General features: G+C 36.3%; 1 long non-coding RNA gene across 7 annotated transcripts in view; it reads left to right on the top strand.

Moving 5' to 3' along the window:
• LOC128085352 (uncharacterized) overlaps nt 1–16086 on the top strand; it is a 221493-nt gene that overhangs the window by 58335 nt on the left and 147072 nt on the right. For 5 of the 7 annotated variants that reach the window (XR_008208923.1, XR_008208922.1, XR_008208920.1 and 2 more), the window contains 2 exons: nt 12047–12197; nt 14089–14140. This is a non-coding gene — a long non-coding RNA (uncharacterized LOC128085352). Of the gene's footprint in view, nt 1–12042; nt 12198–14088; nt 14141–15807; nt 15903–16086 lie in introns of all 7 variants that reach the window. The other 2 variants (XR_008208925.1, XR_008208924.1) reach the window with 2 other exon arrangements.

Genomic DNA, 16086 nt, shown 5'->3' with positions numbered 1-16086 from the left:
AGTTTCACATTCCTCTTTTACATGGGGAATGTGATATAGAACAATGACCTCAATTTTCTACTGTGTCCTCAGATTCACCTCTTTTTGGCTGTCTCTTTTTCTCTTTCAGTATCTAATAGTTTTTGGAGTCATGGGGGTCTTTTAAGGGCACAACTGTTTAATAACTAGAAAGTATACTTCTTGTGGGTCTTTTGGTGACAACTTTTACATCTAATGAGTGTTCAATAGAATGTAATTGGAAGCTCTGATCCTTAGACCTTGACCTCTCTAGACCTTGTATGCAACTAAGTGACCAGACAGCCCTTAACACTCATTAGGAGTTATCTGGAACCCACTTTACAAAGCTATGTGTGGAAACTGTTTAGATTTAGCCTCATGCCACCTGCTTTGTAATCTGTTGCTGTGCCCTCTGTTGATCCCGCTGTCCTTATAGTAACTGGAAAGCTACCAATGATTTCATTTTAAAGCAAATATTCTAATTCAGGAAGTATAGAATGGAAAGCTGGTTACTATATTTGTCAGCATATGACTTTCAAAATCCTGTAATTAGGAAAGATTACTTCAGTGCCATGGAGAAAATGGTCACATCATTACAAAATGGAAGAAAAACATCCAAAGAAAATTACTGAAATCAGCTAAAATTTGTTTTGATACAGTATGTTCAGATATATCAAGGTATATCCTTAAAGTTAAAGTTAATTATTACTTTTTATTATTGGCTTAAAAAAAATGTATGTTTCTATATGCATTTCTGAAGAATGTCCTGTTAGTCCTGCCACTAATAAACACAAGGAGCTGACTTCCTTCTTCTTCACTAATTTTTGAGCGAATATGTGAAAATATGTTAAGTATCTTTTACCTAGTCCATGGATGTATTCCCAGTTTCTTACTGTTTCCCACTTTATTTTCATCCTAATGCATTGGACTAGATTTTGTCTGAGTTTTAACTCAGACTTCAGAAGCCACTACAATCCCATGCCTATTTTTTTTTTTTAAAGATAAATGCAGCAAATCATGTAAAAAAGGAAAGGAAAAACGAAATTCTTAAGATTTTTTTTTGATAATTTTTCAGTGGCTTAGGAAAATGATCCAAACATTTGATCGTGATCCTTTCTGGAAGCTGTTACATGGCACCAAATGTATCCATATATAGAAGACAGATTTTTTTTAAGAAATTGAATGATCTTGTTAATGCTAATACGTTTCAGTAATTTGTCTTTTGAAGAGTAGTCTGTTTTGAGATCTTCACAGCAAATAGAGGAAATGAAGTGCTGATGTTGTAAGGAATAATTTAGTATGTCTGGAGAGATCTAAAGCAAAACATCTGGATCAATTTATTTACAAAGTCCCTGTAGATAAAAAGCACTATCTCTCCAAGGAATCAGCTTATGCCCTTTCTGAAGAATAATTAAAAAAAAGAAAAGTGTATAATCATCATACATGGAAAGCTCCTGGGACATTGTTTATGAAGGAATCTGAAGAAGATTTGAAATCCAGTTTCATGGGAGATCAGCTAGTTGCTGAAAATGTGGGGTGGTTTTATGATCTTAATTTAGCCTGGCCTGCCCTGTTTATCTGCTTTCCCCACAACCCCCAACTTAAAAAATACTAGATTTTGGAAGCTAAGGTGAAACACATAAAGTAGACTTGCAAGAGCTGTATCTGGAATGGATAATAAATTCTTGGAGTACTGTGATCCACATTTCATGTGGACATGTGAAATTGTCCTCTGGGAAGACAATTCTGAAGCATTTGTTAATGTAATGTAAGCTCTTTCAGCTCTTGATTTTTTAATTTTCTATTTATTTATTTATTTATTTATTTTGTGAGAGATGTCAATAACTTACAGAAAGGTGTATGTGGGTTGAAAAGAGGAAAAAAAAGAAAAAGCTTTCATATTCAGGTATTGCAATCTGAAAGGTTGTGTAAATTCATTTGATGATACTGTATTTGCTCTTGAAAAATATTTTGTTCTTCGTTTAAGAAATCTGAATATAGCCATTAACATAATCATAGTGATATTTGCCATGACTTCATCACTAGGTAAAAGTACAATGGTAATACAATTTAGAATGTTCGTATATTCTCCTGATGGGACTGCAAGTGTTCTGAGAGTAGGGGAGGTCTTTTAAAGTCTTTTGTTACAGTTACTACAAGCTATAGTTTAACTCTGTTAGCAAAGGGGTGTTGTTATAGCCATATTTTGTGAGGTTTGTGCCTGAATGTTCATAGCATTATAGAATCATTTGAGTTGGAAAGGACCTAGTCCAACTTCCATCAATGAACAGGGATACCTATAGCTCCTTCAGGTGCTCAGAGCCCTGTCCAGGCTGATCTTGAATGTCTCCAGGGGTGGGACATCCAGCACCTCTCTTGGCAATTTGTGCCAGTGTCTCACCCCCTTACAGTAAAAAAAACTTCTTCCTTATATTCCAGACTAAATCTCCCCCCTTTTACTTTGAAACCATTTCCCTTTGTGCCATCACAAGAGATTCCACTAAAGAGTCTGTCCCATTCTTTCTATAATCCCACTCTAGATGCTGAAAGTCTGCTGTCAGCCTTTTCTACTCCAGGCTGAACAGCCCCAGCTTTCTTCCCTTGTCCTCATTTTCAAGAGCTGCTTCATGCACTTTCTTAGTTCATGGTGTTGGTTTTTATACCACGTTTTCTGCAATTGCAGGTTTTTGTCTTGAAAAGTAAACCTGAACCACAACAGATGAATAATTAATGAATATTTTCCTTTCAGGAGACACATTTTACAGAGCTTCTATGTGACCTTCATTTTTTTTCTGTTTCATTTACATTTTATGTATCCTTTTAATTACAAAACTGATGAAAACTGCTAACATTGAATATGCCCAGATGTCTCTCTTAATTTCTTGTCAGAAATATAGTGTTAGTTTTCTAAAGCTGTTCATTTTGAACTCCAAATGGAGTATCTCAGTATTACATTTTTCTTACATTGTTGAGAGAAGTGAAACCTCCATCTCTCCTGCAGAACATTATCCTCAGGGCTTCAAGTGCCTTAAACAATCATGTAGAAGTCAAACGGCTCTGGGACAGAACATGAGTCTAATTCCATCCTAAGTTTGGTCATGAATCTGAAGGCTGTGGTTCAGACAAACCTCAGATCCATTTAAATTCAGTTTCAACTCAGCATCAGCATCCACAAAGCCTAGCTGAATCCTATTGTTGTTGACAGTATACTCAACTCATAAAGCATCTGGGCTTAACGTAGACAACTGGGATCATTATATAAATCAAAAGAAGATGAAAGTTGAACCCACATCTTTCAGCTTGAATACTAAAAATCTGCCAAGAGGAATAAAAGATACCTCCTGTAAGGGTGATGAGTTGCAATTTCTTTTTGAATTCTTTTGTTTTACACAGTAAAGAAAAGGAGAAAATGGCCTGATTAAATCATATGGGTATGGACTTTTTCGTCTTCTAACAAAAAGATTTATTTAAAGTTAGCATGAAATCTTAATATTTTAGTTAATTTTATGATGTATACACCAGTCCAATATAATTTCCAGTTATTTAAATTATTTAATACAGTGAAATTATTTTGTGAAATTATACAGTGAAATTATTTTGATTATTTTCCAGATAATTTCCAGTGAAATTATATTGATTATTTCCTTCCTGGAGTTCTGAAACGAGGAAAAAGAGTGCTTTCTTTCCCAAGAAAATACACCTAAGTCCTTGGTTGTATTTCCCCTAGATCATAGAATCTTTATTTAATGCTGTGTTCTTTTGCAGAGAAAGTATTCGTTTAGTTACTGAGGAATCTCCCAGCAGTGTGGAGGATGTTGCAAAGATGTGCAGTTTTGCACATTGTTTCTGCTTCTTGGTGTATACAATTGAGGAGTGTGCATAATCCTTGGTTAATGATGTATATTTATATAATTTTTAATAATAATTCTGCAATAGATCTTATGGTCTGCAGTAGTAGAGTACTGGAAGTCCCCACACATATCTCATTATTAAGTGGCTTAGTCACACAACACAATGTTTTTAGTTTACTTTACAGATGTGTTTTCTTTTGTATTTCATATAAAAACAGAAAAGCAACCTAATTCTTTATTTTGTGTATTAGTGGAATCATCTCATGGTCTTCTGATAACTGCTGAAGAAATTAATGGAGTTTTTGGAAAGGGTTCTATGAGAAGTAAGAATTCAGAGTGAGATCCAAAAAAGCACTTAGATGCCTAAAGAAAAACTTAGAATTTAGGTTCCTAGTTCCAAGGGAGTGTGTAGACACAGACGCTGCACTGATGAGGCTGTTCAGGTTGTTGAGAACCCAGTATTCTATTAATAATGTGGTCAGCAGTTCTGTTGTCTTTCTGGAGCTGAACGCTGAATTCTTGTTTCTCTTTCTAACATAACGTGGTAGACAAATACTAATTATCTGTTTTACTGCCTGCCCACCTTTTTGGAGTTTAAATCTGGTTTCTACTTACCAGGTGTGTCAACTATGTACTGATGATACAGAATTCACAAAACACAATCTTTATTGCCATTCAAAAAGGAGGTCCTCTTCTTTTGTGCTCTAAATTCGACTACTTGAGCTGATCCATTCTTGGTTCAAGAAACCTACCTGCTACAAAGCAAGCTTGTCAGATAATTTCAGATGAGACACTGAACTAATGTAACAGGATTGTCAACTTCATTTATGATTAATTAGTGGTATGTGCTGCATCTCTGTAGCAACAACAGCTATCACATTTTCTGTCCATATTGAAGATGAATAATTTAGCCAATTAAAAGCAGTTGTAAAAGATTATTCAGCATTCTGCCTTTCACAGAGTTTGTCTTGTTTCTTCTGATTATATTCAGGTATTTTTATTAAAAATGGTTGAATTGCACTTCTTTAGTTCTAACTTAAATAAGATCAGCCTGGATCTGGTCTCACCAGAGGATCCCACTAGATTTGCTGATTTTGAAATTGTTAGAAAATTTACAAATCCATCACCTCTTCTATTTCCACTTTCTGTTATTCTGGTTTAACAACCAAAATTTGTTTATTCTGGTTTTACAAATCTCCGAGTCTCTACAAAAAAGGTGGGGTTTTTTGTTTGTTTTTTTTTTTTTTGTTTTGTTTTGTGTGTGTGTGTGTGTGTGTGTGTGTGTGTGTCTTTTTTAATTTCATCCTTTAGACATAGGATGATCTAAAACAAAGAGACAGTGAAACCCTTCTCTTCGGTCACATCATTAGGTCTTTAAAAATAGAATTATTAGGGACAATTGTTGTGTCCCAATTCTTGAATATGTTACATTTTCATCTTCTGCTTTTCAAAAGAGAGGGATTCAATGCTACCTGTAGTGCTTGGAATGCATAATTTTGCAGGGACAGTTCAAGTAGACATAAGGAAAAACTTTTTCCCTCACAGAGTGGTCAGGCACTGGAATGGCTGCCCAGGGAGGTGGTGGAGTTGCCGTCCCTGGCAGTGCTCAAGAGGCATCTGGGTGAGGATCTACGAGATATGGTTTAGTAGCTTGTGGTAGTAATGGTGATGGGGAGGATGGTTGGACTAGATAATCTTGCAGGCCCTTTCCAACCTCATAATTCTATGATTCAGTTCTGGAGCTGCCATCAGACTTAAACTAGTTTTTAGAACTAGAACTTTACAAATGACAAAATGCCTGCTGATTTGCTCTTTAGTATTATAGGCAATCTTAGGTTACTATATTTTCACTGCTGTGAATGCTGGTATTTTATAGAATTTGAGCCTATTTTCAGTGTCTTAGGGGAGTTGCTGGCACAAGCATATCTGGGAATTAAATCCTTCATGAAAATATCTGCCTTTCTCTCACAGACATGATTGCAGAAAAGTGGACAGATACCACAAGGATTAAAAGGTAGAATGTTGGAGTTTCAACCCAACATGCAATGTTTTACATATTTGAGAAATAATTATTTTGCAAGTATTATTTTCACAATTATGAATTTACTGATGTTTGAATAGTACAAACACAACAAAGACAGTCATGAAGAAGGCAGGATAGTAATGAGAGGGTGCTGATATTGCAACGATTTAATGAGTGGTAATAAAAAAGTGATAGCAGTGTATGTATTCAGAAAAATAATGGAACCATCCTTCAACATGCTACAAGTATAGAATATTATCAGACATACCTCTGCTGGTCCTAGTTTTACTGTCCATCAGATCTAAAAATGACTGTAATAGCAAATATCACTGTAGCCCCTGAAAGCATCTACTGCAGCCCAGCTGCATCCTTGATAATCAGATTGGTTATGACAACTATGTGTAGCCATAAAAAAAATGAGAAAAGCGAAGAAATGTGTTATGGCTTATCCCTTGGCTCAGAGGACAGACTGTGGAAACAAATGTCTAGAATTCATCTATTCTTCATACTATGTACTAGTGCTTGCATGAAAGAGAATGTTTAAATTACAGTTTAAATGTATGTATTATTCAGTCATGCAGAATAGATTTCCACGGATGAATTATAGAATCATAGAATCACCAAGGTTGGAAAAGACCTCCAGCATCATCCAGTCCACCCACCCACCTGTCACCAGTATTTCGTATTAAACCATGTCCCTCAGTACAATGTCTAAATGTTTCTTGAAGACCTCTAGGGACAGTGACTTCACAGCCTCTCTGGACAGCCTAGTCCAGTGCCTGACCACTTTCAGTGACCAACTTCTCTGTGTAGGCAAGCCTGTGTGCTTTTGAAGAGCTATGATTTTCTTTTTTTAGTTTGCTTTTGTAGACATAGTTACAAGTAGATGAACAGTCTTCTCTTGCCTCCATCCAATGCAGTTGGAAATTGTCACTTGAGAAGGCAATTTCTGTTTTTAATATAGATTATATGGTGCCCAAGGTTTTGATTAAATTACATTGAATGTTAAGTTGACTGACAATAGAAGTTAGTGGCAGCAGGTTGTGAACAATCAGATAGTGACCATGTGGCATTTGCATGTGTGTATACCGGTCCTGCACTGACATGGAAATTGGTTTGACCTATGTGACCTATGTTAGCTGCGAAAACTCTATACTGAAGCCAATTGCCACGCTTCCCAGATGTCAAAAGCATCTGCTGTAATTCTATAAGGTTAGTTTGTAATATAGACTTCTACATAGTTTGGAGCACAAAATGAGAATGTATCTTGCTCACTTAAAGTATTTAGCGTGGTCTTCATTCTGGTGGCTCCACTGCATTCCTGCTGAAGGATCCTGAACATCCTTCAACTAAATTTTGCAATCTTTAATTGAGCAAAGTATTCAGAAAGCAATGTATTTTGATATCTCCTATTCTTGCCACTGAATTTGAAGGGCATTTGAATATGATAGACAGAACCCTTCCTTAATGTTATTTCAACCTAGGGAATGTTGCAAATCTCTCACTGTGTGGCTGCATTTTCATTAATTTCCTTTCTAAATATCCAAAGCATGTATTCTTCCATGGGGCTGAGATGAGAGATCCTCTGTACACAAGGAAAGCTTTAAGATTTGGCTCATTGATCCTATTATGGAACTCTATTTCAAAGAAGCACTTGTGGATAGCAACACATACTCATATATTTCTCCCACATGCCCACATCGACTTTGATAAATATCTAAATCTGTAAGTTGTACTCCTCATCTGCCAGTGCTTGTGGTCAGCAAATTATGGATGGTCTTTAGCAACCAGTAAACCAGTAGAGGCTAGGTTTTTTAGCTGGTGTAATGCTCTTCTAAGAAAATATACAAAGAGATAAAAATATTCATTAAAACATCTGAATTAATCACTGTTACTAGTTCAGAAGAGAGCAGAGACTAAATGAGGTTAAAACTTCTCATAAGAAACATTTTATAAGTAAAAATAAGCAGAGAAAATATTAAGAAGACACTTCTTATAAGTTGCTGTTTTGAGAAGACAATTCCTGGGAATTTTCAATGGGACTTCAGTTGGTTGACAATTATTTTGGGAATATTTAAATTCTCCCTACTCCTACTTCATTCAATATTTTTTTTCTCTTAGCAAGTTAAGCAGCAAGGTGACTATATTTTGCACTCATTTTTATAATTGGTGAAATAATAGTATCTTCCTATATGACTCTATCTTGTTACTCACCACCAAGAATTTCAAAGCATTTTACAAACCATATTACATTTATAACAGTTATTTTGCATCTTACGGATAGATATCGATTTCTGAGGAAAATACAGTAGCATACAGTGTTGAATTATAGATATTTGTTCTGAGGTCCAAGGAGAGTTTCTCATTTACTTAAGGAGTCAGATCTTTTGTTAGAGAACTTCTTAAGCAACTGAATTGAGCATGAAGTCAAGCATAAACATAAAACAGGATTTCATGTCCAGCCTCTTTCTGTCACATGCAATATAGAACCTCATCTGCACTGTGTCTTTTGAACTGTAGATGAAGTTAACTATACTAGTAATCTGGAAGCTGCAAGGCATCAGGTGTTGTGCCTTTATTCATGTAACCTCTGTTAAGTACTCAAGCTCCTTCTATATTTTGGCTACAGGTTTAGGATTTAAAACGTGAATGAGTTGTTATGCATGTAAAGCACATCAAAGTGACAAGGAGTTAGGGTGATTTTTAGCATTCAGGTGTGACATCGTATGTCAACACAGCACTGTACTAGGCTCATGAGTCCACCTGAAAGGTTTGGATCTTATATCAGCTGATATGTGTATAACCTTTGCACAGTAGTTCAAGTGCGGATATGATATTATATGCTCACTTTCCACTATGACAATGTGCACAAACAGTGGGGTTAACTGCTTCCTGCTGTTAGAACCTAGTTCTAGGAGGTTTTAACAACTGGAGGCAATTTTCATAGCAGACATTTTAGCAATGAGTAAAATCTTACCTTGCTATTCTATCCATCAGTCTCTACGAGAATTTTGTCATTAATGGACTGGCATTTCACACTGTTATTCATGTTGGTGTTTCAGTGTATATTCTGGTCTCAGAAATCTTGAAAGCATTGGACTCTGTGGCATAATAATTTACAGAAAACTTGTATTCCTCTGTGCAGTGGAAGGAAGACTGTACTAGAATAGGCTCACTGTGGTAGAAAAGAAGGCTCTATCACTTCTTGCAAAGCATTAGATTCTGTGAATGGGAGGGCTGTGAGTTCCCAGAAAGCAATTTGTTTGTATTCAGAAAGAGTACACATACTAAGCATAGCGTCTGGTTCAATTTGTATTGATTATGTAATAGCAGGTTGTACCATCTGTTCAGCAGTGGTATATCATTCTGCTTTCTTCTATCACACCTTTCTCTTGCTGATCTTATGCTTGAGCTTCAGTTTAGATTTTCAGTGCTGGGTGTTGCAAAAGAAAAATGTGCCACAATCTTCTCTTGATCTTGCTTATATTTTCCTTAAGTGACTTCTTTCAATGTGATGGGTGGACAGCAGCCTTTTTAACAGATGTTTCTCACAGGGTATTGCATAATTATTTTTCAAGAGGCTTCTAAAAGCAGATGTTTCCACATCTTTGTTCTTTCCCCTCTTGACACTTCAACACAAACAGCAGATTCCACTGCTGCTGTCCTTCAGATCTAGTGAAAAAAATACCATAGCAATGATGTTGAATTTTTTCAGCTCATTTGGCAATAGTAAATATGTACTGGCACGATTCTTCTCCCTTTCCCCCTTGTCACTGGCCATGTTTGCACACAGTATCTCATGCTTTCTCTTTTGGAAACACTGTCTTTTTCTACAACCTTTGTATAGTTGATCTTTACTTTCTTCCAAAAAATTTTCACATTGAGAGCAAGAGTAAATCTTTGACTTCCTGCCATTTCAGTATATAGTTTTTGTTCTTATTCCAAGGTAGATGACAACTGTGCCCTGTGACACCTCCACCACTGTGAAGAAAGACTCTTTGGTATTACTTTGAATATTTTTGGGTGAAATAGCTCTGTTTTCTCTTTCTCTCTCACAAATAGAGATACAACAACTGGACTTTCCTATTGTTTACAGAAATAGCTCCGCTTTCTTGCAAACCATTTTGTAAGGGGACTTCCTAATTTGAGTATTTTTTCCTCAAAGACCAAGGGAATGCAACTAAGAATGAAGAAGAGGGCAGGCCCGGACAAGTTTCACCCAGCTATAATTTATCATTACAAAAGATGAATTTCAGCTGTTAGTCTAAAATGATGATAAATGCCTGGATGAAGAAAACAAAAACTTTCTAGTAAATCTACTCTGTATCTTACTTTAAACGTCATGTTACTTCCTGTAGTAAAACATCATCTGATGCTATAGCACTTTGGATACATGACAAGTTTCATCCTTTCTGATTGATTCTGGGTTATTTACTAATTGGTTTGGGTCTAGTGACAAGGGTCTTGCTTTTCTGGATCCTGAGGGAAAGCACAGCATTTTTGAAATACATAGAATATTTTAAATTTCACAAGCTTTACCTGAAACAGAATCACAGAATGGTTAAAGTTAAAAAGGGCCAGTGGAGGTCATGTACATCACAGTACAGATTCCTGCTCAAAGCAAACAATTAGAGTTGTGTCCAGTAGGGTTTTGAGTATCTCCGAAGTAGAGACTGGTAAGCTTCTTTAAACAACCTCTTCCAGTGTTTAGACACTATCACCTTAAAAAGGTTTGTTCTTATATTTATTTTTTATTTATTTGTTTGAGTGTTTACGAGAACATTATGGAAGACAGTTTTGAAAGCTTTTCTAAAATCAAGATGAATTACATCCAATCACAGTGTTACAGTGTGGTTACGGTTGAAAAAGGGATCTTTAGAGTTCATTTGGCCCAATAGAGTTCATTTGGTCAAGCAGGGCCACCTAGCTCAGGTTTCTATTGAATATTTCACAGGAGACCCCACAACATCTCTGGACAACTTCTTATATTGCTTAGTCACCTGCACAGCAAAGAAGTGTTTTCTCATGCTCAGAAGGAGTTTCTTGTGTTTCAGACTGTGTTCATTGTTCTTGTCTTGTCCCTGAGTGCATTGAAAAGAGCCTGGAAGATGCTATTTGTCCAAATCCTTTCTGCTGCCCTTCTTGAAGATGTTACATTTGCTTTCTCCTTCTTAGGGAACTTCTCTGACTGCTATGACCTTTAAAAGGTAATTGAGAGTAGTCTCAGAGAGTCATTGGCCAGCTGTCATGGGTGTGTCCTATTTAGCCTTGTGTGCTTGTGGGTATCCAGTGAGTTTAAATGTTCCCTAACCTGATTCTCCTCTATTAAGGAAAGTCTTCTTTGTTCCAGACTTCTCCTCTGGTGTCTGGGGCTCCTGAAGACAAATAAATTCCTAGTAAAGACTGAGATGAAGAAGTCACTTAGGATTTTAGCCTTTTCTGTTTACTTTGTTAGCAGATCCCATGCCCCATTTGGCAGCTGTTCTACGTTTTCCCATGTCCTTCTTTTTCTGCTGATGTACTGGCAAAACTCAGGTTTTTTTGCACTTGACATCCCTTGTCAGATTCAGCTGCAGGTGGGATTTGGCTTTCCTAAACTCTTCTCAGACTGAGCTTATATTCTTCCTGGGTGCATCCATCCTTGCTTCTGGCTCTTGCATATTTGAGTTTTGTCGGAAGCACCTAGATCCATTCAGGACTCCTGCCAGCTTTCCTCAAATTCCTGCACATAAGCATGGACTGTACTGAAACACAAAGGAGGTGATATTTCAAAATATCTTCTTTTTGGAGGGCTATATCCGTTGGGATTCTTCCAAGAAAGTTCCTGAATAGGCCAAAGTCTTCTCAAAATATAGTGTAATGATCCTTTTTACCTTGTTTTCTCCCCTCAAAATCCTGAACTCCACCATCTCATACTTAGTACATCAAGGCTTTCCCCATTTTTTCATGTCTCTTTCCAGTTCTTCCTTGCTTGCAAATGTGAGCTCTAGCCAAGTGCCTACCCCTTCTTGGCTCCTTGATCACTTCTCATTTCTATCCACAGATATTATGTTCCCAATGATGACTAAGGCCAAATTGTTTTAGGAAGACCTCATCTACTTCTTTCAGGTGATCAGTAGCAGTTACTGACACTGCCATGATGATTGGTCCTTCTGTGTTATCTGTTCACAGGTAGCTAAATCATTTCCACATAGGAAATGATTTCCATAAGTCATGGAAGCATCTTTGAAGGGAGACAGTGGAAAATTGATCCTTTGAGAAATATAAAAATATACTAAAAAAACTATAAGAAGATGTTCCACAAGAAAGAAGCATATTTTGGAAAGGTAAGGAACTGGGTGATACTCTTTTTTTTTCTTCTCCCATCCACTTTCCTTTTTTCTATTACAGCAGCAATGTTCATAATCATTACTGCTCCTGTTTGTTGCTCTAGATAACAGTATGACAACTTGAGTGAATGAGAGGACTTTGCTAATACAAATAATCTCTAAAACTTCTTTTTTTCTTCTTCTTCTTCTTTCCTGTGCTCTGACTTGGTGATTATCTTGGTGTTTTAATTTTCTGACAATCTTAGCATTTATTTTTCCTCCAGTGAAAAATGAATTTCCATTTGACTTTTCATGTTGTTTTCCTTTTCCCTGAACACTCTCTCCTATATCAGATTCTTTTTACTTCAACAATGATCACAAAAAGGTTGGACATGACAGAAACATGTAACAGATGAAGATAATGTTCACTTCAATTTTTTTTTGTTCTCCAGGTATCTGTTGAATTATCTAATCATCTGTATACTTTTATATATCTTATTTTAGATATCTTATTTTATCTCATCTTCCACATCTGTTTTTTGAGGCTTGAATTTTTTTTTAAAGTGCTGCTTGGCATAATTGTGCCAAAAGAAAGAAAGAAAAAAACAAACAAACAAAGAGGGAAAATATAAATGCAATCTTGCAAAGAATGCCCAATGGTCAGTCTCACATAAGCATGGGAAACCTTCTTGCAGATCGTAAAAAATGAAAGTAGAAAGCTAATTTTAGTATATTTGTTAGTTATATGTAATAGTCTTACAATAATCTCAACCTCCAAAAAATACAGAAAAAGAGAAGAGAAAAAGTAGAAAAAAACATGTCAATGGCTGCTGTACTGTAGTATTTCTTTCTTTTCCAAAGTATAATCCAACTTTTTTTTGAATTAATGTACACAAGTCACTTTAACTGCTGGCTGCAAAACTTTTGGCAGTTTGTTTGATATTCCAACCAATCTCTGTGTAAAGAACTGTCTGAATTGTTTATAGGCTTGTCCTTCTGCCCAGAGTTTAGTCCACAATCTCCTATTTTGAACACAATTGTACTTAGGAAGATGTTTGGGCCTTGCACTGAAAGGCTGTGGTTAGTGGGCTGAAGACTCATAGAATTTAGAATCATTAGACATGTTTTTATCAACAGTTAAAAAGAATAAAGCAAAGAAGTAATTCCACATAAGTATTTCCATTCAGTATTCTTACTGTGCAGTGTGACTGTAATTTATATTTTCACAACAAAGTCTATTTTTGTTTCTTAAAATTCCTGGAAATGTAAAGCCACTAAGAAATAAAAAGTGACCTGGCAAATTATTGTCTTCACATTGAATATAGGATAAAAAAGGAACAACAGTAGAAGATGAAGATCAGGAAGATCACGACTATTTCTTCTGTTCTTTTTTCAAATTTAGATGTATGTGTTGCGTTAACAAGGTAGGTATTTTTTGTCACAGTTGCACAGTTATGGAATTTAGTATTGATCTGGTGCCAAGATTCTGTAAAAGTATCTAAACAACATTCTCATGTCTTCAAGAATGTACATAGGTGAACCTGGGCTTTGCATTATCTTATCTTCGTGGTGAAGGGCAGTAGATGGAAGTTGCTATTTTTGAATCTGATCTAACTTTAGCTGAAATGAACAATGTAACACTTCATATTAAAAAACCCTGAGCTATCTCTGAAGAACCTTATTCCCCATTTGAAAGCAATGATGCGTATAACATTGCTTTATGCCTTGGAAAACTAGCTCTGCAAAACAATAGGTTTGATTAGTTTAGGTGCAATATTTTACTGATGCTACTAAAACTGCTACCAGAATTCTTGAGTTATGTCTTCGCAGTTCTGTTTGGAAAGGGATGATGTGAACTCATCCTTTTTGAGTCATCAGAGAATTGAAACAGGGCATTTATTTCCTTCAGACCTATGATCAACTCCTGTGTGAAGAGATTAAGGATCCTGACCTGTTTCTAGGTAAGACCTTTCAGCCTGGAGAAGAGGAGGCTCAGGGGAGACCTCGTTGCTCTCTGTAACTTCCTGAAGGGAGGTTGTAGTGAGCTGGGGGTCGGCCTCTTCTCTCGTGTCATCAGTGATAGGACCAGAGGGAATGGTTTCAAGCTACAGCAGGGGAGATTCAGGCTGGACATGAGGAAGTATTACTTTTCAGAAAGGGTGGTCAGGCACTGGAATGGACTGCCCAGGGAGGTGGTGGAGTCACTGACCCTGGGGGTGTTCAAGGAAAGGCTGGACGTTGTGTTGAGGGACATGGTTTAGTGGGAGCTATTGGGAATAGGTGAACGGTTGGACTGGATGATCTTTTAGGTCTTTTCCAACCTTGGTGATTCTATGATTCTATGATTCTAAGACATGTTATCGTCAAAACCAAACGAACAGTACCCGCAATAATGTAAAAGACAGGAAGTTTTATTGAAGTTGTAATTAACGCTGCAAAGTAAAACACTGTAAGAACATTTATTAAGCTACAGGTTTTGTCTGCTTGGTATTTCTTTCAGACTGCCTAGCATATTTAGATATATTTAAAAGACAAACAGTCTCAGAATGATCAGTAATTGAGAACACACTGAAGATAGATAGGGAAAGGGGAAAAGGTAGTGCTTACCATTAGAGATGAGGAAAAAGAGCAGATAGAAGAGACTGATTAATTTAAATACAACCACACACACCCCACAATCTCGTTTTGAACGCATAGAAGATGAAGAATTGGATAACACTCAACATATAAATGTCAGGAATAAATTGTGCCAATTATCAGGTTTTGTCAAGCCAAACTACAGCAGAGCAACAGACCCTGCTTAGAAAAGAATAAGGGAGTCTATCTCAATTTTATTAAAACTTCATATATTAAAACTATAATATATCTATAATTATTCCACATTCCAACAGGAAATTGAGGCATATAATATTCTCAATGAATCTACTACAGAGTGGATACGAAAGGAGTTCACTAAGTATATCTAAAGAACTACTTTTTACTAGTTGTTTGATCTACTGAATAAGCATCTATTGTACCTTTGGTGTTCAAGGGTTTTAGTAATGTCCTTGATAGTGATATAGAAAAGCCTTATGAAATTTCAGTTGACGCTAACTCCATATACACTGAAAGAAATTGATAGATTCAGAAATTATATTTACATAAAATTACATAAAATATATTTACATAAAATTCAAGGCTTTTTGACAAACAAATGTAAGCTGTTGCATTTGCTCAGAATAATCAACAGTGTAAATTCAGGATGGAGAACCCAACACTGCAAAAAAAGTACTAGGGTTCATGAATCTCAAGATTAATGTTAGTTAACAAAGTGATTTAAAAGGAGAGTTTTGGATATATTGGAGCTGGTTAGTCTATAGATGGGAGGACAACTTGGGGGAATAAACAATAGTACAAGCTGTTGCAAGAAAGGTTCTGATTAGAAGTACAGAAAACAGTTCTAATAGCAAGGGGGATGAAGTGCTGGAAGAGATTGCCTAACAATAGCTTGGAGCATCCATCAACAGATTAGACAAACATCTGTTAGGAATGACATGGTTATAACCAAGCTTGCCATGGTGTGGGAGGAGTGGAAATGGGTAACCTCTGGAATGATTCTGTGTTTCCGTTTATGATATTTTTCCTGCAGAACTCTTATTAAAAACAAGAATTGCAAGAAAAGCACTAGTGATTCCTGCCTTCTGCACACAGTTTTACTGCAGTGCATATCTTCCTCCACATGAGGTAGGACCAGCTTGGCAGTTATTGATTTTATTTAGCAGGAAGGTTTTTTACTTCATTTGCTCTATTACTATTCACATAGTGCAGAGCAGCTTTGGCCCAAGTTCATTGTCAGATAGCATGGTTTAATAGGTAGGTCACTGTGTGCACTCAGACAACTGAAGTGTTTCTTGCTTTACCACACTGA

Source organism: Tympanuchus pallidicinctus, unplaced genomic scaffold (assembly GCF_026119805.1).
Source record: "Tympanuchus pallidicinctus isolate F22 unplaced genomic scaffold, pur_lepc_1.0 scaffold3, whole genome shotgun sequence".
Classification (NCBI taxonomy): domain Eukaryota; kingdom Metazoa; phylum Chordata; class Aves; order Galliformes; family Phasianidae; genus Tympanuchus; species Tympanuchus pallidicinctus.
The sequence above is the reverse complement of the archived record's forward strand: the minus strand, read 5'-3'. Positions and strand labels throughout refer to the sequence as shown.